This window comes from Lepidochelys kempii, chromosome 3 (genome assembly GCF_965140285.1).
Source record: "Lepidochelys kempii isolate rLepKem1 chromosome 3, rLepKem1.hap1, whole genome shotgun sequence".
Classification (NCBI taxonomy): Eukaryota; Metazoa; Chordata; order Testudines; family Cheloniidae; genus Lepidochelys; species Lepidochelys kempii.
This window is the reverse complement of record NC_136382.1, coordinates 174,546,334-174,571,097: the sequence shown is the minus strand read 5'-3', so window position 1 is coordinate 174,571,097 and position 24,764 is coordinate 174,546,334. Positions and strand designations below refer to the sequence as shown.

At 41.8% G+C, this 24,764-nt stretch overlaps 1 protein-coding gene and 1 long non-coding RNA gene across 2 annotated transcripts in view; both read right to left on the bottom strand.

Annotated features, from left to right (window-relative positions):
- Positions 1-24,764, bottom strand: part of CAMKMT (calmodulin-lysine N-methyltransferase) — a 342,431-nt gene that overhangs the window by 243,671 nt on the left and 73,996 nt on the right. The gene's annotated exons all lie outside the window — the stretch shown is intronic.
- Positions 222-23,401, bottom strand: LOC140909553 (uncharacterized). Its single transcript, XR_012158262.1, has 5 exons — positions 22,746-23,401; positions 5,024-5,209; positions 4,204-4,244; positions 1,751-2,349; positions 222-1,156 (listed from the first exon to the last, which is right to left on the bottom strand). It is a non-coding gene; the product is annotated as an uncharacterized LOC140909553 (long non-coding RNA).

Sequence of the window (24,764 nt, the reverse complement as noted above, 5' to 3'; positions counted from 1 at the left end):
GTTATCCTTGGGGACCCAGCCTACCCCTTAATGCCATGGCTCATGAAGCCGTACACAGGCAGCTTGGACAGTAGTCAGGAGCTATTCAACTACAAGCTGAGCAAGTGCAGAATGGTGGTAGAATGTGCATTTGGACGTTTAAAGGCGCGCTGGCGCAGTTTACTGACTCGCTTAGACCTCAGCGAAACCAATATTCCCACTGTTATTACTGCTTGCTGTGTGCTCCACAATATCTGTGAGAGTAAGGGGGAGACGTTTATGGCGGGGTGGGAGGTTGAGGCAAATCGCCTGGCTGTTGGTTACGCACAGCCAGACACCAGGGCGGTCAGAAGTGCACAGGTGGGCACGGTGCGCATCAGAGAAGCTTTGAAAACCAGTTTCATGACAGGCCAGGCTACGGTGTGAAAGTTCTGTTTGTTTCTCCTTGATGAAACCCCCCACCCCTTGGTTCACTCTACTTCCCTGTAAGCTAACCACCCTCCCCTCCTCCCTTCGATCACCACTTGCAGAGGCAATAAAGTCATTGTTGCTTCACATTCATGCATTCTTTATTCATTCATCACACAAGCAGGGGGAGGACTACCAAGGTAGCCCAGGAGGGCTGGTGGAGGAGGGAAGGAAAATGCCACACAACACTTTAAAAGTTTACAACTTTAAAATTTATTGAATGCCAGCCTTCTTTTTTTTTTGGCCAATCTTCTGTGGTGGAGTGGCTGGTTGGTCGGAGGCCACCCCACCACGTTCTTGGGCGTCTGGGTGTGGAGGCTATGGAACTTGGGGAGGAGGGTGGTTGGTTACACGGGGGCTGTAGTGGCAGTCTGTGCTCCAGCTGCCTTTGCTGCAGCTCAACCATACACAGGAGCATACTGGTTTGATCCTCCAGCAGCCTCAGCATTGAATCCTGCCTCCTCTCATCACGCTGCCGCCACATTTGAGCTTCAGCCCTCTCTTCAGCCCGCCACCTCTCCTCCTGGTCATTTTGTGCTTTCCTGCACTCTGACATTATTTGCCTCCACGCATTCGTCTGTGCTCCGTCAGTGTGGGAGGACAGCATGAGCTCAGAGAACATTTCATCACGAGTGTGTTTTTTTTTTCTTTCTAATCTTCACTAGCCTCTGGGAAGGAGAAGATCCTGTGATCATTGAAACACATGCAGCTGGTGGAGAAAAAAAAAAGGGACAGCGGTATTTAAAAAGACACATTTTATAAAACAGTGGCTACACTCTTTCAGGGTAAACCTTGCTGTTAACATTACATACATAGCACATGTGCTTTCGTTACAAGGTCACATTTTGCCTCCCCCCACCGCGTGGCTACCCTACCCCCTCAACCCTCCCCCCTCCCCGTGGCTAACAGCGGGGAACATTTCTGTTCAGCCACAGGCAAACAGCCCAGCAGGAACGGGCACCTCTGAATGTCCGCTTAAGAAAAGCACCCTATTTCAACCAGGTGACCATGAATGATATCTCACTCTCCTGAGGATAACACAGAGAGATAAAGAACGGATGTTGTTTGAATGCCAGCAAACATACACTGCAATGCTTTGTTCTACAATGATTCCCGAGTACGTGTTACTGGCCTGGAGTGGTAAAGTGTCCTGCCATGGAGGTCGCAATAAGGCTGCCCTCCCCAGAAACCTTTTGCAAAGGCTTTGGGAGTACATCCAGGAGAGCTGTGAATGCCAGGGCAAATTAATCCTTTCACATGCTTGCTTTTAAACCATGTATAGTATTTTAAAAGGTACACTCACCGGAGGTCCCTTCTCCGCCTGGCGGGTCCGGGATGCAGCCCTGGGTGGGTTCGGTGGGTACTGGCTCCAGGTCCAGGGTGAGAAACAGTTCCTGGCTGTCGGGAAAACCGGTTTCTCCTTTTGCTTGCTGTGAGCTATCTACAACCTCATCATCATCATCATCATCTTCTTCATCCCCAAAAGCTGCTTCCATGTTGCCTCCATCTCCATTGCAGGAGTCAAACAACACGGCTGGGGTAGTGGTGGCTGAACCCCCTAAAATGGCATGCAGCTCATCATAGAAGTGGCATGTTTGGGGCTCTGACCCGGAGCGGCCATTCGCCTCTCTGGTAGGCTTGCCTCAGCTCCTTAAGTTTCATGCGGCACTGCTTCAGGTCCTTGTTATGGCCTCTGTCCTTCATGCCCTGGGAGATTTTGACAAAGGTTTTGGCATTTCAAAAACTGGAACGGAGTTCTGATAGCACGGATTCCTCTCCCCATACAGCGATCAGATCCTGTACCTCCCGTTCGGTCCATGCTGGAGCTCTTTTGCGATTCTGGGACTCCATCATGGTCAGGTCTGCTGATGAGCTCTGCATGGTCACCTGCAGCTTGCCACGCTGGCCAAAAAGGAAATAAGATTCAAAAGTTCGCGGTTCTTTTCCTGTCTACCTGGCCAGTGCATCTGAGTTGAGAGTGCTGTCCAGAGCGGTCACAATGGAGCACTCTGGGATAGCTCCCGGAGGCCAATACCATCGAATTGTGTCTACAGTACCCCAAATTCGACCCGGCAAGGCCGATTTAAGCGCTAATCCACTTGTCAGGAGTGGAATAAGGAAAGCGATTTTAAGAGCCCTTTAAGTCGAAATAAAGGGCTTCATCGTGTGGACGTGTGCAGGTTTACATCGATTTAACGCTGCTAAATTCAACCTAAAGTCCTAGTGTAGACCAGGGCTTAGAAAGCTAACATAAATTGTGGATGAATAGGGAGGTGGTATTACCTCTGTATACAGCATTGGTGAGACTAGAGTTGGGCATTTGATAGATGCAAAAATAACTGGTCAATTGACTAGACAAATATTGTCAAGTAATGTCAAAAAGGTCAAATCATTTAAAGCACTAATTTCTTAGAGCAGTAACAACAGTAACAAAAAAGAGTGAGATTTTACGGTCTCTAAGAGGCTTAGCCTTAGAGAGATACCTATGCCTAACTACATAAAACAAGTTACTTAACTGAATTATTTTAACACAGAAAAATGCAAAACACAATGATATGACATTCTAAAAAATGAAAGAACAGTTAGTATTACCTTTTTAAAATCAATGTTAGGTTAGCATTTAATGTTATTCAAGACTGAACAATTACAAAAGAAAAGAAGAATGAAATTAAACAGAAATAAAACAAACACAAGCAACTATAAAAGAAAAAAGTCATTTTAAAATGCACTTAGGTAGGCAGCAGGCCAACTCGATGAGCAGCTTAATGGCTGTGCCTCTTTTCTCTTTGTGTTGGGGAATGAGGTTTAATGAACCCTCCTCTTTCTCCCCCAATCCCTTCTGAGTTAATTTCTGTACATTTGTCTAGTCAGTTTAGGTTGCAAGATCTTCAGGCCAGGGACTCTCTCTTTTAACTTGGAAAATGTGCTTTGCAAACTGCCATGTATACTGATGGCCTGGTATACAAATAAAAATATACATACATACAATGCTTATTCTAGAAAACTCCAGCCAATTAAGATGCCTAATTTTCAATTAGTTCACCTTTTTCTTAACAGGTGATATTAGCATATAGTAAAGTGAGTGATCAAGATATTTAAGTAGGTTTGCTAACAGATAGCACCACTGTGACAGATTTAAGTTATTAATTTTAGTAAAAAGAAAAGCAGTACATGTGGCACCTTAGAGACTAACAAATTTATTTGAGCATAAGCTTTTGTGAGCTATAGCTCACTTCATCGGATGCATCCAATGAAGTGAGCTGTAGCTCACGAAAGCTTATGCTCAAATAAATTGGTTAGTCTCTAAGGTGCCACAAGTACTCCTTTTCTTTTTGCGAATACAGACTAACACGGCTGCTACTCTGAAACCTGTCATTAATTTTAGTGTGACTGTGATACCATGACACAATAAAAAAAGTAGACCGCCGCCTACATCTGGATATTTTTGCTGCAATATTTGACAATATTTGATGATGGTCAACTAATGGGAAGTCAGTTGTCTGGTCAATTGACATTACTTGACCGGTCAAGTGACCTGCTTGCCAAACCTAGGTGAGACCATTATTAGAATAATGTATCCAGTTCTAGTATCCATAGTTCTAAAAAGGATACTGAAAAATCAGAAAGGGATCAGAAAAAAGCCACAAGAACAATCTGAGGTCTGAAAAACCTTCCTGACAATGACAGATTTAAAAAGTTCTATTTAGTTTATCAAAGAGAAGGTAAAGCACTGACTTGTTCATTGTCTATAAATACCTGCATGGATAGAAGGCTTTTGATAGTAGAAGGTTTTTAATCTAGAAAACAAAGGCATAACAAGATCCAGCGGCTGAATGCAGAAACTAGACAAATTCAGACGAGAAATAAGGTACACATTTTTAACAAAGGATAATTAACCACTGGAAAATGTTCTTAGGAATGTGGTGGATACTCCATCATTAACATCTTTAAATCAAGACTGGATGTCTTTCTAAATGCCATGCGCTGGCTCAGCCAGAAGTTACAGAATTTCACTCAGGAATTACTGAGTGAAATTCAATGGTTTATGTTACGCAGGTGAGCAGACTAGATTATCATAATGTGCGTTTTGACCTTGAGTGAAATCCTGCCTCTACTGAAATCAATACAAATTTTGCCATTGACTTCAACACAGCCAAGATTTTAACCCATGAATTATTGTACAAATGTAAACCTAATCTTTCTGCACTTCACTCTTCCTTACTGATGTCAGGTCTCAGATTTACACCCTGATCCTACACTGAGAACTGCACGTGCACAGGGCCTCAGAGTGTAGGCTGTCTCTTGTCAGGGTTAATGCCTCTGTTTGCTGTGAAGTGCTCTAGACTTTTGGACACATTAATATAATAAAGAATAATATATTAAGAGGTTCATCCATTTCTAAAATGTCAGAAAATAGCTTTTTATTATTCTATTTTCTGGCAAGGCTTTTAATACACTTTACTTTTAATACCAAGTAAGTGTCTGATTGTAAATTAGGATTTATTTGTTTTTAAAGAACTACATTTATTATAACAATATGATTGTGGCACCCAAATTGACTAACTATTCAGAAGACCTGGGTTTGGGAGCATCTTAGTGGCTTCTCATCACAACAGATAACAGAGGTGACATCTTTGGTCTTTAGAAGGAAAACAGATGATGAGACAGAGTGAACAGAATCCTGAAGCCTATCATGGCTGGCCATCCCACAGAGTAACACTGACGCAGTCCCAGAGAATGCTGCCCATCTCATTCCTTTTTCCTGGAAAATAAATGTGTTAAAGTGACAGTTACTGCAAAAAAGGTAGAAGAGGGCTTGTTAGAGGGGGAAACTACAGCCCCAGAATGAAAAGGTAAACAAAGAAAACCCAAACAAACATGCACAGATTAACCTGAGACAGAAGGAAGGGGCATATATCCTACAGAGTATGAATACAATCAAAGAAGTCACATTGACATGCACAGCATTGCAGACCAGAGATAAGGAACATAAGAGAGCACTAAATAATTAACCAATTTATTTAAGAAGATCAGCATGGAAAGGCTTATGATTATTTGGTAAGGAGGATGTACATAAGAGAGAGAGTAAATAACTAACAGCACAAACTATATGCTATTCAGAACTGTTTCAGAACCCAAATTTTAAAGATATTCAGGGTTCAAAATTATTTGGCTCTGTCACTATCATAATTGTGATCCCAACTCTATCATTACTTTTCTTCCCAAGTCAGTCTACCTTCTGTCTTCCCCGCCCCTTTTGCACAAACTTCCCAAACATTAAGAAGGTCCCATTATCTCTGTATCCACAGTATCTAGCTTCAGAAAATGTAGGATCCCTGTTAATGTAGTACCCAAACTCCGAATACAGCAATCAAGATGTGTTTAACTTTATCATAATGGCTTCTACTATTTCCATTTCCCAGCTTTTTGGTAGCTTTATTGGCAGTTTTATTGCTTTGTTTTCTTTCCTGCTGTTTCTCCTCTTGTGAGTGTGCATGTAATTTCTTGTCTTTAGTAACTATGGGAAGACCTGAATCCATAGTTGCGTTTGGCAACATGCTCTGGAGATGACAGATGAGGATTTAGTCCTATCTCTTTAGTTATGTTGGTCCATAGCCGAAGACCATCGCAAATGCTCTATTTCAAGCTTGTTCAGATGTAGGGGTATGGAATTGCTGCCATAAGAGGAGAGATGAATAAGACTGGGACTTTTCAGCTTGGAAAAGAGACGACTAAGGGAGGATATGATAGAGATTCATAAAATCATGACTGGTGTGGAGAATGTAAATAAGGAAGTGTTATTTACTCCTTCTCATAACATAAGAATGAGGGTTAACCAAATGAAATTAATAGACAGCAGATTTAAAACAAACAAAGAGAAGTATTTTCTCATAAAACGCACAGTCAACCTGTGGAACTCCTTGACAGAGAATGTTGTGAAGGCCAAGACTATAACAGGGTTCAAAAAGGAATTAGATAAGTTCATGGAGGATAGGTCCATCAATGGCTATTGTAGTGAGGCGGTGTTGCTCCCCGCCGCCCCGGAGAGGGACAAGCCCTTCCGGACGCCAGAGTGGATGGAGCTAGGAAACTCTGAGCCCACCCCTCAGAGGGTCAGGCGGCATCCCAGAAGTACACAGGCTTGACCTCCAGACTCACTGGAGAGACAGCCACCAAGGAGGCCAGATGCCTCCAGCCTAGCCCGTGACTGGGAAGCCCCTGCGGCCCTAGGTGCACCCAAGGACTGGCCTGACCTGCCCCACACCGGCTACCCGGAGGAGTTGCCGGGCCTGCCTCTCACCAACTACCCCGAGGAACGCATGGTGCTGGACCCCCTGGAGGACACCACTGTGACGCAGGTGCTACCTGAGGGGGAGTCTAGAAGTAGCCCGGGGACAGCCGACCCTAGTTTGGCTGCGGCACAGCCAGTGCTTATGTCAGCGTGTTGCTGCCAGGATCCCCACTGACACAGCAGCGGGTCTTCTGCCACTGCTAGGGCCCCAGGCTGGGATGAAGTGGAGTGGGAGGGCCTGTGTCCCCCCTGCCACCCAACTCGTGGGTGGCAGTCTCCTGCTCTCCCAAGTCCTTTGGGGGCCTGGGATTAAGGCTGCATTCGCTCTGCTGCTGCTCAGCCCTACCTGAGGGCCTCACTCACTGTTGCCCCACCCTGACCCAGGGCCTGGGCTTATTGATACTATTTGTACTCTTGCTGCTCACCCCTGCCTGAGGGGCCGAGTGCCTGACTCATTGTTGCCCCACCCTGACCTAGGGCCTGGGCTTATTTCTATTGCACGACTACTGCTCAGCCTGCCTGAGGGCCTGAGCACCAGACTCATTTTTGCCCCACCCTGACCTAGGGCCTGGGTTTACGGTGCTTATTTCAGTTACCGCAAGGGCTGCCGAGGGAGACTCCCACGGCCGAACTAATTCCCCAAACCTCAACTGGGTGTAGGGAGTCGGCGTGGCTCCCCGCCGCCCCAGAGAGGGTGGAGCTCCGGCTAGCCCCTTTACAGCTATTAACCAGGATGGACAGGGATGGTGTCCCTAGCCTCTGATTGCCAGAAGCTGGAAATGGGCAACAGGATGGATCACTTGATGATTACCTATTCTGTTCATTCCCTCTGGGGCACCTGGCATTGGCCACTGTCGGAAGACAGGATACTGGGCTAGATGGACCTTTAGTCTGACCCAGTATGGCCATTCTTATGTTGTCCTGAGGACTTGTGCTTCATTGTCCCAGAGGAATAGAGCTGTCTCTGGAAGTTATGAACAGAGGATAAACAAAGTATTTATACTGTGACCCACTGAAGGTCTTGAATAGAGCAGGTTGAAAAAATGGCAAAACAGCTTGGTGAAAATATGTCAAAACTGTTTCTATTTCACAGGGTTTGAAATGGACCCATTTCCAATAATTTTTAACCAATGTTTTTATTAAAATTATTTGTAAATAGTTTTAACCAGGCTCTCATTAAAACCAGTTTCCAATCAACAAAAAAAAATTAAAATAATTTCAAATGCTGACTGAAATTTTCCCTTTCAGATTCTTCTTTGAAGTATGAAAATGGTTTCACTTCCACAGCTAATTTTTAAAAAGCTTTTTTCGTATGAAAATGACCTATTTTTAACACAATTTTTCCCAAAATATTGGTGACATTATTTAAATTTTCTTTTTTCACAAAATTTCCATATTTGTATTGACATTTTAAAACAGAAATTTTTACCAACATAATTTTTTATAAAAATGTAGGTAAAAATACAAGTTCTTGAAATATCTGAAGTATGGCCCATATGTTGACAGTTATTCACAAAACTTGCATTTTTGAAAAAAGGCCATATTCCAATGACAACTTTTCATGTGAAAAATGTGTACCCATTCTGTTCTTGGTAATTAAGACCTTCAATTGCTACTGCAAATGGATTAAGAACATTCCCAATAGAACCCTCCTCATTCCTTCCAGTAAAGTCTCACTCACTCACGACCTTAAATATTGGGACCACTTGTCAAATGACAGAGTAAGGAGCCAGGACAAAAATGACTCACAGGTTGTTATAAAAACAAACATACAAAATATTAAAGTCATATTCATTGTCAAAATGACTGTAATATATAGTTTGAAATCTCACAGCAAAATGATCATTAATGTTACTATCAAATGTTTGTAACAGCTCAGCAGGAAAAATTATGGATACTCTGACGTTTTGTCCAGACAAAACAGGTTTCTTCTATATAAAGGGGAAAGCAAATATTGTGGCAGAAGCCCTGTCCAGGAAAGAGGCCTCTGCTGCATCCGGGTCAGCTAGCGGGCTAACCCTCCTGCGGCTTTGTAAGAGAATCCCAGTGCCAGTGACAAAAGGCTCACTGGTATCAGGTAATACATTTCAGCTGGCCTGACCAATTCACTGTACCCCAACTCATTATGGTTATAATCTCTATCTAAAAGGTGCCATGTAAGATATCACTGGAAAACTAGTAACTAATTGATCATTAATATTCTTGAGTGATGAATGTACATGGTGTACATTAAGAGTTATGTATATATAAGCTAGAATTATGACTAAAGTGAGTTTAAACCAGGCATATTATGGGAGTTGGTAAACAGGTTTGCCTTAAACAAAGGAATGTGTATTTGATTCTCTGACTAGCCCAGTCTTCAGGCAAAGACAAGGAAGGTCCATTTTTACATATAAGGTAAACAAAGCTATTAAGCTAACAAAAGAGGAAAGAAACAGCATGGAGCTTCCTTCAGCACCTGATTCCATGTTGCCTTCCTCACAGCTTGAATGAACTTTACTTTTAGGGGTAACTCTCAGAAGAATCCATTGCAAAAATTTACTGGTCTATAAAGACAGTAAAGACCTCCAATAATAAGCATTTGAATCAACTATGTGCATACAATATTACTGTATTATAGAAGTGTATAGAGTGAGATCTTTTCTGGAAGTTAATGGTACACTGGTGATTGATATAATTCTGAAATGTATGTATTAACACTATATGAAGATATATGAATACATAACTATATTATGTTTTAAAATCTGAGGCCAAACAGGGAGAAATAAGTTCTCTCCCAGACAGGAGAGAAGGCAGTTATTTGACTGTCTCCTGTATAAATTACGCAGGGTGGAATCAAAAAAATTGAAGTCCCATTTATACACAAATCATCAGGAGGATGGAGAAGCCCACAGAAAGGGAAGAACACCATGACATCATTCTGCCTCATGAAACAAGGTGACTGAACTTTGGAAAATATAAGCAGAGACAGAAACCCATCTGTGGCATCTATCACTAGTCAGACACAAGGGAACAGAGCTCTTGCAAGCTGAAAAAGATGGGTCCCTCAACCAAGGGGGGATTGAAGTCTCTGGAAACTGAATATAAGTGAGAAATCTGCTTAGGCAAAGACCTTTCACCTAGAAAGACAAGGAAAGCCAGTGCCTCATACTTCTGTGGAAGGGTCTGACGGAGAAAGTCAGACATGGCAGGGAAGAAGGAAGATTGGTGAGACTAAACATCTTGAATAAAGCGGTATCTTGCTATATTAAGTTTTAGAATTTTAAATACATGTTCTCACTTTTATTTGCTTATCATGCTTTCTAACTTTATTCCTTTTGCTTGGTATCACTTAACCTATGTCCTATTGGTAATAATTTTTTTATTTTTTTACTGTAAACCAACTCAGTGCTGTTTTGAAAGAGAAAAGCGTATTTGCCCCAGTTAAGTTAATAAGCTGTGATATGCTTTTGTCTCTTTGCAAGAAGAAACTAACCTTATTTCTCTAATCTGTCCAAGAGAGGGCTGGAAATTACAGAGCATACAGTTTGGAGAAAATTTGGCACTAGGAGTGTATTTGGGTCACCTTGCTGATTGGAACCAAAGCTGGTGTAGACTAAAGTGGGACTATACACAGGCTGCTGGGGTCAGAGCTGCTGAATCAGGGCTGTCTAGCACACAGACACTTCAGGATGTGATCTGCATGCCTATAGGCTGGTTGTAAGCATCCCAGGCTGGGAGCTACAGCAGCAAGGAATTGTGAGACACCCAGGTTTGCAGGGCAAGTGATGACACAACCCCTCACTGACCTGAATTGCATCCTGAATCCTGTGAGACTCTTCTTCTTTTATTATTTTTCCATTGGCTTCCACAGACGCCTCACATGACTAAGAATTTGCATGATAATACCGTAAAATTAAGTTGTGTTATTTATGTAACAGTGTCTCTGGTTTTAGACTCTCAGACTTTAAGATTAGAAGGGACCATCATGATAATCTAATCTGACCTCCTGCACATTGTAGGCATTATAGAACCTCACCCACACACTCCTGTAATAGAACCCTAGCCTCTGGCTGAGCTGAAGTCTTTAAACCATGGTTTAAAGACTTCAAGTTACAGAGAATCCACCATTTACACTAGTTTAAACCTGCAAGTGACCCATGCCCCATGCTGCAGAGGAAGGCAAAACTCTCCCAGAGTCTCTGCCAATATGACCCGGGGGAAAATTCCTTTCCGACCCTAAATATGGCAATTAGTTAGACCCTGAGCATTTGAGTAAGACCCACCAGACAAATACCTGGGAAAGAATTGTCTGTACTAACCCAGAGCCCTCCCCATGTAGTGTCTCATCACCGGCTATTGGGGATATTTGCTGCTAGCAGTAACAGATCAACTATATGACATTGGTGGCAGTCTCATCATACCATCCCCTCCACAAATTTATCAAGCTCAATCTTGAAGCCAGTTAGGATTTTTGCCCCATTGCTACCCTTGAAAGACTGTTCCAGAACTTCACTCCCCTGATGGTTACAAATCTTTGTCTAATTTCAAGCCTGAACTTGTTGATGGACAGTTTATATCCATGTCTTCTTGTGTCCATATTGGTGCTAAATTTAAATAACTCCTCTCCCTCCCTGGTATTTATTCCTGTGATGTATTTATAGAGAGCAATCATAGCTCCCCCAGCCTGTGTTTGGTTAGGCTAAACAAGCCAAGCTCTTTGAATCTCCTCTTGTAAGGTAGGTTTTCCATTCCTCGGATCATCCTACAACCCTTCTCTGTACCTGTTCCAGTTTGAATTCATCTTTCTTACACATGGGAGACCAGAACTGCACACAGTATTCCAGATGAGATTTCATCAGTGCCTTGTATAATGGTACTAACGCTTTCCTGTCTCGAGTGGAAATATGTCACCTGATGCATCCTAGGACTGCTTTAGCCTTTTCCATGGCCACATCACATTGGCAGCTCATAGTCATCCTGCGATCAACCAATATATCCAGGTCTTTCTCCTCCTCTGTCACTTCCAATTCATGCGTCCCCAACTTATAACAACAATTTTTGTTGTTAGCCCCTAAATGCATGACTTTGCACTATTAAATTTCATCCCATTTCTATTACTCCAGTTTACAAAGTCATCCATATCTTGTATGATATTCTGGTCCTCCTCCATATTGGCAATACCACCCAACTTTGTGTCATCTGCAAATTTTATTAGCACACACCCACTTTTTGTGCCAAGGTCAGTAATGAAAATATTAAATAAGATTAGTCCCAAGACAGATCCCTGAGAAACTCTACTAGTAAACTGCCTCTAGCCTGACAATTTGCCTTTCAGTATGCCTTTCCGTTGTAGTTTCCCCCTTTTAACCAGTTCCTTATCCACCTTTCAATACTCATATTAATCCCCACCTTCTCCAATTTAACTAATAATTTCCCATGTGGAACTGTATTAAACGCCTTATTGAAATCCAGGTAAATTAGATCTATTGAATTTCCTTTGTCTAAAAAAATCAATTATCTTCTCAGAGAAGGAGATCGGGTTGGTCTGACACAATCTACCTTTTGTACAACTATGTTATATTTTATCCCAATTACCGTTAACCTCTATATCATTAACTACTTTCTTTTTCAAAATTTATTCAGTGATCATTTTAAGGCACATGGTGGTCCACTTGGTTTAAAGCTAAGAGGTACACACAATGTCATTTTAAATCAGTTGTTAAATAAGACTGAGATGAAAAAAAGAAGTCTACAGACTTCATAGAATCATAGACTTTAAGGTCAGAATGGACCATTATGATCATCTAGTCTGACCTCCTGCACAACACAGGCCACAGAATCTCACTCACCCACTCCTGTAACAAACCTCTAACCTATGTCTGAGCTACTGAAGTCCTCAAATCGTGATTTAAAGACTTCGAGGTGCAGAGAATCCTCCAGCAAGTGACCCATGCCCCATGCTGCAGACGAAGGTGAAAAACCCCCAGGGCCTCTGCCAATCTGCAGCAGGGCAGGGCAGAGTGCTGGATCCTCCTCCCTGCCCATTTTGTCAGGGATGTTTTTAGTAAATTCCGTGAATTTTTGTTTGTCGCCCATTACCTATCCATGACTTTTACTAAAAATATCCATGACAAAATCATAGCCTTAGTAATGAGTACCCACAGTTTCCAGCTGAAACCTCTGTAGCTGTCACCATGCTTGGTTTGGCCAGGAAAATCCCAGACAGAATTTTTGGATCAGCTCTGACATTCAACATTTTTCTATGAAAAAAGGGACACATTTTTCATTAAAAAATTTACCAGCCAATGTCTGGAACTGTGGGGCAACAGAATTAGCTTTTCTAAACCTATCTGCTCCTTCCTACCACTGCCATCGCCAGCCCTGGCTGCTCCTCATCTCAACAGCAACAGACTCCAGCCCCTCACATCTTCAGCCTGCCTTTTAGCTGTTTTCAGCAGGATGAGCACCTGGAGCCATCTGCAGCACTGTCAGTCTTCAAGCATTTAAAAACATGAATTAGACCTCAAAATCATGAGATTTTTAAAAGGAATACAAGGAATTAAGGGGCAGGGTTGGAAGGGAGACTGTTTTTATTTTTGAAGTTCTGGTACACTTGAACCACATTTTCAAGCTTTTCACCACAACCAGGAGGAATAGAAACTTACTTTAAAAAAACAACCACCAAAAACTGAAATTTGAGATTTACAGTCACATGACCCCAGTAGTCTTTAAGAACAACATCAAATATCAGAGTATTCACAAAAAGTCATTAGAGTGTAGTAGCTACCAGGAAATGAAGAAGAAGAATGCTAAGGTCCTGGGAAAGAAGCCTGCTTAGGGATCAGAGAAGAAAGATGTGGCAGAACAGGGGGTGGAAGCAGCCATGTGGGAGAAAGAAAAGGAGAAAAAGAGGAGAAACATCCATGGGGAGTGGGGCAAGTATACCTTGTACACTGGCTGATTTGGAAAACTGTAATTAAGAAAATATTTCAAACACTGCAAACTGGTGCTATGAGTGCTTAGCACCTTTGAAAATCAGGCCCTAGATATCTCAAGCTCAGCAACCAAATTAGAGGATAGTTTTGAAAGAGTGGCTAAAATGATTTGCTCAAGATTACATGGTAAATTAGTGGCAGAGCCTAAAATAAGATTACAGAGTCCTGCTGCAAGTCTCTTTCGCTAACCACTTACCACACATTTCCTCACATGGATATTAGATTGCTAAATGAATTAATCAATTAATTGACTTCAGTGAGAGATTATGAACCTCAACATTTGGCCCCAGATGTACACATTCATCATGGCCATTCAAAAGAAAAAATGACCACTTGCCAAGTTCTTAGTTCTGTTTATATATTTACTGAAGTGTATTCAGCTGGGATAAGAAATCCTTTGACCATCTCGATTGCTTATTATAAAGGACACTTAACTATCTTAGGCTGGCAGGAACAAGTGAGAGAGTTTTCAGATGGAGTCTCCACTGTAACCAAAAGTACATAGTATGCTAACTATCTTAGGCTGGCAGGAACAAGTGAGAGAGTTTTCAGATGGAGTCTCCACTGTAACCAAAAGTACATAGTATGCAGTAAAATCACCATGCAGAGACTAGGACAACAGATATGTTCTGGTTGAAACTGTACTTAAGATGATTTCTAGTACTGTAAAATTCTGTCTCAGCTGGGCAGGAATTTTTGACAGATTTTTTTCTTTTTGTTGGAAAATGCTGATACATTGAAACTGACACTTTTCATGGGAATGTATTGGTTTGGACAAAACTTTCGAGGGGAAGGTTTCTCAGGTCCAGGATGGAATTTCTGATCAAAATCAGAGAGAGAGAGAGACACTTCTGCCAAGAATAGCCAATAGTTATGTGATTAGGGGTGCTCACCAAGTCCCTTCTGTGCCTGATTCAGAACCTGGGTTTCCCACATAACAGGTGAGTCCCCCTAACCACAGGGCTATTGAGTATTCTTTCTATCTCTAGCCCTAAAAATTTCAGAAGGTCACAGTTTCATCCTAATTCAGAACGGGGGGAAATGTTGAAATCTTGAAAATTTTCTCAGGTTGGGAAATCAGTTACCCACCTAGTTCTAGTCCTTATATGTATGTAACTCGGTGAAACAAATTGAGGATGGAGGTTGTGCGTGGAAATACTACAGGACTTATCTTTAAAGCTGGGTTCCACACAACTCTGCATGCATAACTCCCATTCACATCAATGTCAGGTTTGCAGAAAAGGTATACATGTCTGGGCCTTGAGGCTCCAAGTGCACCTGCTTGGCAGCCACAAGTCCCGTTGATTTTAACAGGAGTTGCAGCTGCTCAGTAACTCCTAGGAAGCTCTCAGGACCTTTCAAGAATTGAGTCCACAGGACCTCCAACCTACTAATATTTATGAATGTGCTTAATCTTAAGTAGGTGAATAGTCCCATTGACTTTAATGAGGTTTGGGACCTTTAATTTACATATCCATTGAGTATTTTTCTATTTCACATTTTTTCAACTTTTTTCATTTTATTTTAACTTACATCAAATTCAGCTAATTTTGCACTTTTCAGATTTTAATTAAACTAATGTAGTATTTTTAGCTAGTCTGAGCTCCCAATCCCGCACTGAAAACAATAGAAATACTATGTATATTGATATGTTCCAAATTATAAATACTTAAGTCCATGAAAATAGAAAAAAATCCAAGACCAAAAAACCGCAGTAATCTAGGGTGACACTGTGATATTGCATTATCTTTAGTACTATACCTACATCACTGGAAAATATTTAATATCATAATAGTGATTAAAATATTATAGCATAAGCTCTAGCTTTCAAAAGTATTCTCATTAAAGACAATATCCCACCAAACGCGTCTTGAACCCATTCTTTTAAGATTAACTAGGTGAAATATCAATAAAGCAAAATCCAACTATTTTAATGACAATACTTAGAAAAATCAGGTGAACTGTGTAAGTTGTTTCACAGGAATTTGAGTTAAATAAGTGGTCAATCCATGTGTTAGTCATGACTGAAAGTCAGAGCTTAACATTTCAAATTCTGAAAACAAATATTCCAATAAAAGGGAAATTATAAAAAGCGCAGCTTTAAAAAAAAATGCAGCCACTTCTTCAGGTCATTTTGGACTTTAAAGTGAATCTGGCTCTAGGAATAATAAATAAATACTGGGAAATTATTCAAGATTCTAGCATGGGCTAAGTTTACAAGTTAGCTGTTGTCACTTTTTTAAAGAAGTGATAGTCTGTACAAATCCTGGTGTGTTTGTTTATTACATATATATGAATGAATGATTTGGGCACATGCCCCTGTAAAGTAAATTCTGAATTATTATTTTTTATTTTGTAATTTCACTGCAGCTGGCTGAATTAACAAAATGTATTTTTTTTAAAAAAATTTAAAACAAGTTTAAAGATCTCTAATTTCCTCTCCACACTAATGCCGAGACTTCCTGTGTTCCAGCCCTCATCTAAGAATTAAAATGGTGATTCTCCATTTGATAACTATACTGTGATAAAAATGAAGGCCCATTTTAACTTTTAAAAGCCACTTCACTTTTCCTTGTAATTATATAAAGCATCCAGAGTATCTTCTGCAGTACTGCTGAGTATTTACAGTGTGGTTATGGTGAGAACAGTGATTGAAAAAGTGCATCTTCTTACTCAGCAAGTCTTCTCCTTGAGTTTTCAGAGCTGTATCTACTGACTTTACTGACAGAAGTGCAGAAATCCTGCTAGCACAGCAAAGCCAACACAGCCAAAAGACAGTGAGCTAGGCGCAGATCCCCAAAAGGACTTAGGTGCTTAAGTCCAAAATTTAGGTGCCCTCCACTGAGAACCTCAAAAGCCCTGCTCAGCTGCCACTTAACTCTAAAATTCCTCAGTGCCTAAATTTCCGCTGTCAAAGTCCCCTAGGTGTCTACATTTCCGCAGCTGGGAATGCACACAAAGTCTCAGTCTAGGCACCCAAGCACCTATCTCATGCCTAAACCACAGTGGGAGCTTCACACCAGGGGAAGGGAGGCATTGCACTGCCTATCTTGCCTGTGAGGCTCAAGTGGTAGGAATTCTCAAAGGACATCTAACTCCACACAAGATACCTAATGGGTGGGGGCGGAGCAATCTGACCACCAGGCTTTGAGATATTCTGATATGGGTCTCTCTCAATCTCTCCTGTTGAAGCTATTATGTCTTTTCCTTTAAGTCTGCGGGGGGGGGGGAGACGCATAGCTCAGTGGTTTGAGCATTGGCCCGTTAAACCCAGGGTTGCGAGTTCAATCCTTGAGGGGGCCATTTAGAGATCGGGGCAAAAATTAGGGATTGGTCCTGCTTTGAGCAGGGTGTTGGACTAGATGACCTCCTGAGGTCCCTTCCAACCCTGATATTCTATGATTCTATTCCCTGTGTATAAATAATTAAGTATGCTGGGGGAGGGGGGGGGGGAAGAGAATCACTCTGTAGTCCCATGGCTAGAGCACTCACCTGAGAGATGGGAAACCTATGTTCAAATCCCTTTTTGACATCAGGCCAAGGGGAGACTTGACCTGCAGTCTCCCACATTCCAGGTGAGTGCCCTAACCACTGGACTAAAGGTTATAAGGGAGTCCTTCTCCCCTCCCCTGAGCCATTTTGTATGGTGTTAGGCATGTGCTGTCAGCATTCTTGCAAGAAATGGCATAGCAGTCTGACTGCAGGAGAGGGTGCCTCGCTGTGGATCCCAAGTAGAGACAGATGCCTTCCTCCAGCCGGGACATAGGACACACTCTCTCCTCAGCATCTGCTGTTGGCTAACTAGGCAGCTCCCCACACCTAAATCCCTTTGTAGATTTGGGCCCTCCAGTCTATTCTTCTTGTGCATCAATTTCTAATTAGCTCTATCTGTGGAAACCCACTGTAGACTAGTAGGTTGCACAGGTGTCACTGAGAGCATAAACAGAGGACAACAAGCTGTACGACTGTTACTGAGGGCCCAGCAGTACTATTATATACCTAAAGGGGATTCCCATTTAATTTAACTGGTATGTTCCTCTTGCTGGGGATATGGGGAAGAAGGATCGGACTTTTATGAATGTTAAATCCTGGTTGACCATATTGTGTTTTACACTACTAAAAGTAGTGACCAAAAAATAGTGAATGGTCATGAATCCATTACAAGGTACAGATGCTTTGTGTTTTAATTGAATATACATATGCAAACCACGATTAATAAACGTTCTCTTCTCATTAGCTTTTTTCTCTCTATTGTCATTTTTCACACTGACCTAAAACCAGCCATTAACATGATAATACATAGCTAACACCCACAATCAGCTTCCGAATTCAGAAACAGGGCCAGATTCTACCCTCAGTTGCAGCTGTTGGCAAAACATGCCTCATGGTGACCAACCAGGTCACTTCAGTAAAGACAGAATTTATCATACAGTAGGCTCAACCTATTACACTATTCATTTAACATGCAGTTTGCAAAATCAAAGAACAACATAGCACAATTTCTGTGCACTGAATCATCATCATCATCCCAGAACTGCAATTAAGGATAAGAAATGTTGCTAAGTTTTAGACGATGCTTGCAATTACAAGTAGCAGTGCCTTTCTATTCTTCTGAAAAATGGCATTTAGAGGTTTCAATGGTTCTACTAAACCTAGACTGTAAGTGCCATGCTTGAATCTTTTATTTTGGATGTATGCCCAACAATAAATGATCCACAATGATCTGAGAATAGCACTCCTATCCAAGAACTTAATCAGATTAATGATGTATTTGTTTTATAAAAATGAAGTACATTAAGTCTGAAAATACCTAATTTGCATATTAAATGGTTGCTAGGGCCCAAAAAACTACTGGTTTTACATAATCGAGATTACAAAATTGTCTATTGTTTTTGAAAATCTGGTAGTAAATAGCACTGAAATGCAAAATAATAAATAAGTGTTCATTAGCAGTATTTATTTATGTAAATTCACTATATGATGTTTAGTTCAAAAGAACTTGATGCTCAAATTCATAAATATACAGTATGTACTAAGAACAATATTGATAGCATAATATAAAGCTGATATTAACAAACTTCTATACAGTATTTTCCAATTAGTTGGCCTCAAATTATAATTAGTATTCTACTTTAATTTTTTATTTGATTGTATGCGTGTAAATAGGGAGGTTCTAAAAACAGTAGTGAAATTATGTATGAGAGTTTCGTTTAAAATTCATAAACAGATGGATCTCACAGAACGAGACAGTCCTCACTGAACAGGTGGACTTTACATGGTGAAGCAAAAAGAGAATAATGACAGCCAGTGTTCTTCACTAGTTCTGCTACTTATTTCAGACATTTGCTGTTTTGCTACTTTCTTTTTTCCATAAAGTCATTACAATTTTTAATCAGATTCTCCAGAGAGAAAGAAGAGCTCCAGTTCCAGTAAAGACATTGTGGATTAGTTTGAAGGCAGATAACTTATTTTACAAATTTTTTGAAAACATTAGTCAGCCGAAATGAAATATATTTTTATTTGGTTTGATCAATTTAAAAATACTTCCTTAAAAAAATAGAATAGTCAGTTTATTATTGAATGATAAGAGATTAAGCCCTACAAAAGGAAGCCCCAGGAGTAAACACAAAATGAATCTGCTTGGCATTTGCCATCTGGCATGGTAAGTTTAGCATCTATCCATCAAAAAATAATGGAACAAATATTATACTCAATTTTCCCTTTACCATCACTCTTGAAATACCTTAACTAGAGAAAACAGATTCTTGCCTGGGGAGATGAAATCCTTGTCAGCAAGGTGAGGGAGATGATCCATAGTCAGAAGTGTAATCCATTACACTACTGCAAGCACATGTTGGCTGGGAGAAGGACACTCCAGGGAAATGTACCCCCCTGGCCCCACCAGAAGAGTGGGGAAGTAGTTTTTACCAGCATCAGGTTCTGGGGCCAAGATGCCATGCCTGCAAGCTCCCACCTTCTGCCAGCAACAGCCATGCCTCAGTGGGGCCTATTAGAGGTATCAGGATGTGGATGCTACCGCATTTCTCCAGCAGCAGGATCTCCATATAGGTGATAGAAAAATCCTGTCTCTCTCTGGTGGGGCCAAAATATTAACACATGCAGAAGCAAGTGGCATAGCTCTCCCTTTCTCTCCCTCTGGTAGGGTTGCCAACTTTCTACTTACACAAAACCAAACACCCTTGCCCAGCCCCTGCCCCACGCTTCCTCCAAGTCCCTACCCCACCCCTTCTCTGAAGTCCTGTCCCCACTCACTCCACACACACACACACCCCATTGCTCACTCTCCCCACCCTCACTCACTCGCTCATTTTCACAGGGCTGGTTCAGGAGGTTGGGGTGACAGAAGGGGTGAGGGTTCTGGCTGGGGTTGCAGGCTCTGGAGTGAGGCCAGAAATGAGGAGTTCAGGGTGTGGGAGGGGCCGCCAGGCTGAGGCAGTGGGTTGGGATGCGGGATGGGGTGAGGGCTCTGGGGTGGAGCCAGAAATGAGGCGTTCAGGGTGAGTTGTGATGCAGGAGGGGGTAAGGGCTCTGGCTGGATGTAAGGGCTCGGGGGGGGCCCAGGATGAGGGGTTTGGGGTGTAAGAGGGGACTCCAGTCTGCAGGGTGGAGCTGAGGGGTTTGGAGTATGGGAGGGGGTTCCGGGATGAGGCAGGGGGTATGGGCTCTGGGATGGGGGTGCGGGTTTCAGGGTGGGACCAAAAATGAGGGGTTCAGGGTGCAAGAGAGTGCTCCAGGCTGGGGCAGGAGTTTAGGGTGTGGGGGGCTGAGTGTTCCAACTGGGGGTGCAGGCTCTGGTGTGGGGCTGGGGATGAGGGATTTGGAGTGCAGGAGTGGGATCAGAGCTAGGACCGAGGGGTTCGGAGGGCAGGAGGGGGATCAAGGTGTGGGCAGGGGGTTGGGTGACAGGATACAGGAGGAGCTTACCTCAGGCAGCTCCTGGAAGCAGCAGCATGTCCTCTTCCGGCTCCTACACAGAGGCACGGCCATGTGGCTCTGCACGCTGCCCCATCCACAGGCACTGCCCCCGCAGCTCCCATTGCCCGTGGTTCCTGGCCAATGGGAGCTGCGAAGCTGGCACTTGGGGCGGGGACAGCGTGCAGAGCCCCCTGGCTACCCTACACGTAGGAGCTGGAGGGGGGACATGCCGCTACTTCCAGCAACTGCACAGAGTCACGGCAGGCAGGGAGCCTGCCTTAGCTCTGCTGAGCTGCTGACCAGACTTTTAACGGCCCGGTCAGCACTGCTGCCAGGGTCCCTTTTCAGCCAGACATTCCAGTTGAAAACTTGACATCTGGCAACCCTACCCTGTGGCCATGAGGGAGAAAAGGAAAGAAAAGGAAAAAGAAAGGAAAAGAAAAAGGAGATGGAAGTTGAAGGCCTAATGAACTATGGCTGCTATCATGCATATAAAACTGAGTAAGAGACCAGCAGCAGTTAGTGGCAGCTGTGTATCAGCAGAGCCCAGCAGTTAGATGCATTTCAGCTCCTATCTAATCATCACATTATACTGGGCTCATCACCCTGGTATCTGAGTTCCAATTAAAAGGAAGTAATAATTTTAAAAAACAATGAAATGCTAGAAACTCTGGAGATTTGAAGTTAAGAGTCCAACACAAGCCTTAATTGTGCCCCAGTATCCCTACCGATCTTTCATCTATGTGCCAGTTCACAGTAACCCACCTATATTTCCAAAAATGGGTAACAGACTGTCATTATCCTGTACATTCTAACAAGTGAATCACGAGCCCACCATAAATGGGACACAAACTCAACACTCCTCAAGTTCACCTGACCCTACTGCTAGTTGCCAGCATCTACAACATCTCACATATGTCTATTCACCTACAAAAAAAAATACATCTTTAGTGGAAGTTAAGATTGTGGCAGGCCACACACCATCCACCCAAAACCTTAAAGGAATGGCATTAAGACGTTAAGGGGAATAACTTATACCTATTTTTCTACCGATTGCCTACAACATCGTCACTAACATGCTCCAATAGTCTGTAAGGTTTTCACTTCCACCACCAACAAATTCCAAAAACTTCATCAAATTCACTCTGTAACACAAAACCTGAATAGTGACCTCATATGCTTTTATATCAATTCTATCAATAGATCAACATGGTTACCAGTTATTCTGGGAAGTTATTCTGCCTTTAGGGTGCTAAAGTTACATGCATCTGATGAAGTGGGTATTCACCCACAAAAGCTCATGCTCCAGTACATCTGTTAATCTATAAGGTGCCACAGGACTCTTTGCAAAGTTACCAATGGGTACAAAGAGAAATACACAATACAGTACAGTGAAAATTTGCCAAACGGTAATTTTCAACTCCTATTATTGTCTGTTTATCAATTCATTTTTTCATCAAACCACCTTGCCATTTCAAGGAATTTTTTTTATAAAGTAGAGACTTCCTTTTTTTATTAATGTTTGTACTGAAAAGCAAAAAAATCACAATGCAAAAAGAAAACAAAAAATTAACATTATAAACTTATAATTATCATCTGTAGCACAGAGCATTGTGCAAAGATCATTTTAATAACCTTAATATTAAACTATAAAATCAAATCAATACTTTACAACGAATGGGGGACAACACAGACAATGCAGGCAGGGGAAGTGACAAGATGTCAGGATCATCTAGTGGGCCCTTGCGCATTTGAACAGTCAAATACAACAGCTCCATTTTAACAAGAGCTTCAGACCTTTAATGAAATCTTAAATATGATGCAGCTACTTCTGCACCATAATTTAGATCCTGAATAGTGACTTTATCCTTCATCCACCCCTTCACTACAAGCTAGATACTCCCTCTGTTGCACTTTGTCCAGTCTCTTCATAAGGGCTGGCAAACCTATTGTGCCTATTACATTGGAATGCTTCCCAATTCAGATCGAGACCACACCCTCCAGATAAACAATCTACAAGCTTTATTCCATTCCACACACATTGTCCAGGCCCCCACAATACCCCATTTACTTACAAGGGTCTTAACTTCTACCTTTTTGCCTATAAAGAGGAATTGCTCAATGTATAGACGTTGCTGGTTAGCCGGTTTGTGCTCCACAGCACAGAACAGTCAGCAGCCATCTGCTCTCCCGTTCCTTATGCCACCAAGTCACCTGACACAACTTGAGCAAATCATGATGAACCCAGTCGACCTCCTGCTACTCTAGCCACTCAGTTTTCTGCACCAGAGGTAAGTAATTTGTGCTCAGCAACCAACAGTGCACCACGCATGACTAACCTGATATTTGGTTAATTTAAACAAAATGAATTGTTCCTACACCTAGCATTTTCCTTTATTTAGTTGACAATAAGAAGGGAAGGATATGTAATTTTAAGATTTTAACTATCAGCAATGGAGAGTTTAGACAGTAAAAAGAATTAAAGCTATATAAAGAAAAGCCTTGCCTATGCTAGAAAAATTATCCATTGGTGACAACAGGTAACGACAATAGGTGCGACTGAATTGGTGCTGAACGTGGATTAACTGCAAGCATAGAACATGAAAAGCCATGTTCAGTGCCATTTCTGAAAACATGGCAAAAGCCTGCAGGGGTTCTCAGCAACAGGCAATTTTTCTAGCGCTGAGGAGTACTCAAAGGGATCCTCTCAACTTGTTAAAGCCATCAAAATTCAAGGAGCACCTTTCGCTGAGACGTCATTCAGATTATAATTCTAATCACAACAAAGCACAATAAGCAAAAGGCTTTGAAGAAGGTGCCTTTATTGCTAAAAACTTCACAACTCAGAGACTCACTACTATCTTATACTCATTTTCAGTATTAAGTGCTGCACGTAACCTATACTAGCAAAGAACTTCTAATTAAAAAATTAAGTCTTTAAATGGCTATACACAGTACATTTAATTCAATGACCTCAAAGTGTATTTACAAACAATTAAGTCTCACAACATTCCTGGGAGGTAAGTATTATTATGCTTATGTTTACAGAGGGATTAACTGAAGATAAAGAGTTTAAGGGCTTGATTCTCAATCTCAAAAGTAAGGCTATGTCTACACTACACTGTGCTGGCAAAATTTATGTCGCACTGACGTGCACAGAGGTGCAAATATTCCACTCCCCCTGAGGAAGATAAGTTACGATGCATAAGCACTAGTGTGCACAGCGCCATGTTGGCAGAAGAGCTTCTCCCATCAATATAGCTACCGCCACTCTTTGGGGGTGGATTAATTATGTTAATGGCTGAGCTCTCGCCAGTTGGCATAGAGTGGCTACGCTAGAGCTCTTACAGCAGAGTGGGTTCTAGCCCAAGAAAGCTTATGCCCAAATAAATTTCTAAGTCTCTAAGGTGCCATAAGGACTCCTCATTTTTTTTGCTGATACAGACTAACACGACTACCATTCTGATTATTGACACAGATATTCCTGATTTATGCATGCAGTTACTACAACTGCACATACATTTTTGTGCACGTGTTGCATGACTATTTCTGAATAGCAGCAATTAATTAAAACACCTGCAAATAAAATCCACATGTTTCTTACACTAACCACTTAATGACACTGACATCTCATCTCTTTAGGCTCTGAAAAGTATCACTCGGGAATTATGTACAGGACTGGGATTTAAAGTTAAAGAACAAATTGTCTGTGAAAATTTTAAAAGCTCAAAATGTTCTTGATATAAGGGAAAAGATGCAATTTGGATATTGGCAATAACTAAAAAATGTTATGAGAACCACTGGCAAATGCCTTTAGGTTGCCTCTTCCATACACAAGCCTTGGAGGACAATTTGCAACTTACTAAGCAGTAAAAATTCTGATTCACAGCTTTAAACTTTCATGGAAGAGTTATATTAGCTCAAATCCATAGTGAAGAGTCATTGAAGAGGTTAATGGGACTCTGAAAAGCTCTGATGGGTCCTGCACCAGAAATCCAGATCTGTATTCTAAAATCTCTATTTCCACATGAATGTAGATTTCAGAAAATCCGAGGACACTGAGGCATTTGAGACCCAGAGTGTTAAAATGTTGTTAAAGGGCAAGCAGACTT